This window comes from Gossypium hirsutum, chromosome D08 (assembly GCF_007990345.1).
Source record: "Gossypium hirsutum isolate 1008001.06 chromosome D08, Gossypium_hirsutum_v2.1, whole genome shotgun sequence".
NCBI classification, from domain to species: domain Eukaryota; kingdom Viridiplantae; phylum Streptophyta; class Magnoliopsida; order Malvales; family Malvaceae; genus Gossypium; species Gossypium hirsutum.
Genome location: NC_053444.1, coordinates 17702654 through 17706608, shown reverse-complemented (window position 1 = coordinate 17706608; position 3955 = coordinate 17702654). Strand labels below are relative to the sequence as shown.

The following is a 3955-nucleotide window of genomic DNA, read 5'->3' as shown; positions in this document are numbered from 1 at the left end:
AATCCCCTTTGATTAGCTTATAGCAAAGCTAAGTATTCCTCTCCCTATTCATTACTTGGAGGGTCTGACATCAAAACTTATTCTAATGGGTCCTCAACAAAGTTGAGTTCCCATCCTACAGCTAAATCCTCTAACTCCGATACTGCAGAACAATCATCAACTGTGTCAGGAAATCGCATATACTTTAAAACATTAAATGTTACCTGATTGTCTTGAACATGCATAGTAAGCTTGCCCTTCTGCACATCAATAAGGGTCTTTCTAGTTGCTAGGAAAGGTCTTCCTAGGATGATTGGCACCTCTTTATTTGCTTCAAAGTCTAGAATAACAAAGTCAACAGGAAAAATAAATTTATCTACACGTACCAATGCATCCTTGATTTTTCCTTCTGGTTGTGCTAAAGATCGATCTGCTAATTGAAGTGTAGCCGTAGTAGGTTTAACTTCTCCTATCCCTAACTTCTTAAATATGGACGTGGGCATCCAATTGATGTTTGCACCCAAATCGCATAGTTTTTTAGCACAATACATTGCTCTAATGTTGCAAGGTATGGTAAAACATCAAGGGTCCTTCAGCTTTGGGGGTAGTTTGTCTTGAAGATATGCACTGCATTCCTTCGCCAGGGCTACCGTGTCAAATTCTCCTAGTCTTCATTTATTGGATAGGATATCCTTCATAAATTTGACGTAATTTGTTATTTGTTCAAGTGCTTCTACCAGCAAAATGTTGATATGAAGTTTCTTGAGTACGTCTAGAAATTTCTTGAACTAGACTTCCTGCTTCTGCTTCTAAAGTCTTTGAAGGTAAGGTGGTGGAAGATTCTTTACTAGAACTGGTTTATTCATCTTCTGTGACAATTCTATATCTAACGAAGTTATTAGTTTATCAGAATTCACTGGTTTAGAAGTTACCTTATCAAGTTTTGAAGATTCCGATTCTAGTGAAGCAGGAATTTCAACACTTGGTTGAACTTCCACTGATTCTTGAGCATCTGTTGGCTCCTCTTCAACTTCAACAGTGTTTGGCTCTAATATCTTTTCACTCCTCAATGTCAATTCTTTACAATGCTCTTTCCTCAAATTTCTTGGATTTTCCGTATCACTAGGCAAAACACCTTGTGGTCGGTTGCTAAGTTCAATAGCAAGTTGACCCACTTGATTCTATAAATTCCTTAAAGTGGCGTCATTCTTTGCCATATATACCTTCAATAGGTTTTCTAAGCTATTGGAAGGTTTAGCTTGAGTTGGTTTCTAAACATGTTGGGTAAAAATGGATGGTTATGTTGATCTAGGTTGTGCATAATTGTTACTGGTTAAAGTCCCTTGGTTACTCCAAGAAAGGTTAGGGTGGTTTCTCCAAGACGGGTTATAAAAATTAAATTATAGTTATTGCCTTCCTCGGTTCTGGTTTTTATTACCCATGTAATATACAAAGTTTGGGTTTGATGGACATTCTTTAAACAAATGACCTACCACACAATAAACATAGGCTACATGTTCAAATTGATTGGGTGGTTGTGCTGCAAAACTATTAAACCCATTAGTGGTAAAAATTTTAAGCATTGTGGAAATCGAAGATACTTGAGATGCAACTGAAGTGAGAGTGTCCACTTCATGTACTCTAGCGACTCGTCTTCCCGATGCTACCTAATTGGTTGGCCATTAATAATTGTTGCTGGCAATCCTTTCAATGATTTCATAAGCCTCATTATAAGAATTAGAAAGGAGAGAACCATTAGCAGAAGCATCCACTACCATTCTCGTGTGAGCATTAAGACCATTATAGAATGTCTCAAGTTTGATGCATTTATGAGATTCCATGATGAGGGCACTTTTGTAATAATCTTTTGTACCTTTCCCATGCCTCAAACAAGGACTCGTCATCCATTTGTTGGAAAGTAGTGATCTAATTCCTCAACTTAGCATTCTTGCTAGACGGGAAATACTTTATGAGGAATCTTTCTGCTAACTCTTGTTATGTAGTAATGGAATGTGATGGCAATGAGTTCAACCAGGCTCGACCTCTGTCCCTCAACGAATATGGGAATAGCTTTAATCATAGTGCATCTTTGGGTACTTCGACTAACTTGAAAGAATCACTCACCTCCATAAACAGTTTTAAGTGAAAGTGAGGATCTTCGATAGGCATTCCATTGAATTGGTCCACTGTCTGAAGCATTTGGAACATGACCGATGTCAGCTCGAACTGTTGTATCCTGATTTTGGGTCTCCTAATACCCGGATTAAGATCATGAAACACTAGCACGGCATACTATCTTAGGGCTCTATCCCTATCATTAGGAATAAGATAGGATTTTGAGCAGGGTTTGCTCTGTTTCCTTGATTTAGACTTTCATAGTTCATATCTTCGGTCATTCTCTAAACTGCTTGTCTTCTTCTTTGTCAAAAATTTCTTTTAATCTCAAGGTCTACGGGGAGTAAATTGATGATTCAATCAATACTCATAAACACCTGAAATAAACACAAAAAAGTTAATAAAGTTAAAATTGAAATAGAAAAATAAACCAAAATGAAAAATTCACAAATTCACAAATAATGATTTTAAAATAGTCCCCGGCAATGGCGCCAAAAACTTGGAACGATGGAAATGTGTAAATGTACACAATCGCAACAAGTAATAAAGTGACAAGTAAATGTCGAGTTATCGTACCCACAAGAACTGTGGAAGAAAATATTTATGAAATGTAATTAAAAACACTTTGATGAATAAAAATATTTTGATTTTGAAGTAGTTAAAAACTAAAATTTAACTGAGTAAAATAAAATAAAATAAAATAAAAATAAAAGTTCCAATGCACAATTTCAAAAGATGGTTTTAATCAAGATAACATAATTGTGTTAGATTAATTACATTTCTTAACTTAATATTACTTAAACAATGTTCATGTTGTTAACAATAAATTCACGGCAACTTGGAAACTTGTTAACTATAGCACATACAGACTTACTAAATTAACTAATTTCTTAAACATATCAATTTGCAAATTCAAACAATTAATCAATTTAAATAAGCAAGTAAAAGATTAAGTGAGGTAACAATATATACCTACATTTAAACAGTTTAATCACAATAATCTTGCAAGTTATGCAAAGCTAATGTACATTTAATACCGTCGCTAATTTAACCCTTAGCTACCTTAGAAGATTAAACATGCACAGATTAAGTATTGTGTCAATTAATTACAATTTCAATATGATTAATAATTAATTCATTGGTTACTTTACAATTGTAATGCAAGAATAGAATAATCATGGTTTTACTTAATCAAACAAATTACCAAGACCTATAACAACACAAATATAATTTTAATAACTTAAGTGGGCGAAATGTAATCAACCTAATACGAATTAAATTTAAGCCATGTTAATTAAATTTAAAATAACAACATAACAAATATTCATAGACATGTTCATAACAACAACAATAAAAGTTAAAGGATAGAAAACTAGAATCAAATCCCATATTTCTCTAAATTTTGACGAGTTTGCTTCGCTCCTCCTTCTCCGCTCGTTCTTGTTGAACCGAGGCTTCTACAAGCACTCAAATGCTACTACCAATGGTGGTTGAAGGGCTCTTTTCCAAGAGGAAAATCGGTAAGGGAATGCAAGGGAAAAATGGAAAGCAAAGGAAGGTTTGGAAGAGAGAAAATGAAAGAGAAGTGTGGAATAAAGGTGTGAGAGGTGTGTTGAAATGAGTAGAAAAGGGGGGTATTAATAGGTCGGCTTGGCTGCTACAAATAGTAAAAAGTCAGCAGTCATAAACCCCATTGGCTGGCCACACATGTGGCAAGTTTGAAGGTTTCAAACTTGCTTAATTTAGCTTGGGGTGAATCTTTAAAAGCACAGAAAGTGGAGGGGTTTGAATGCAATTTCAAGAATACTTTAAGGGCAGACTTGCAGGCCAATAATCAACTAATTTGAGTTGATTGGGTCAA

General features: G+C 34.8%; 1 non-coding gene across 1 annotated transcript; it reads left to right on the top strand.

Moving 5' to 3' along the window:
- Positions 1 to 1813: 1813 nt before the first annotated feature.
- LOC121220407 (small nucleolar RNA R71) lies at positions 1814 to 1920 on the top strand. The gene has a single exon (XR_005917609.1). It is a non-coding gene; the product is annotated as a small nucleolar RNA R71 (small nucleolar RNA).
- Positions 1921 to 3955: the final 2035 nt, after the last annotated feature.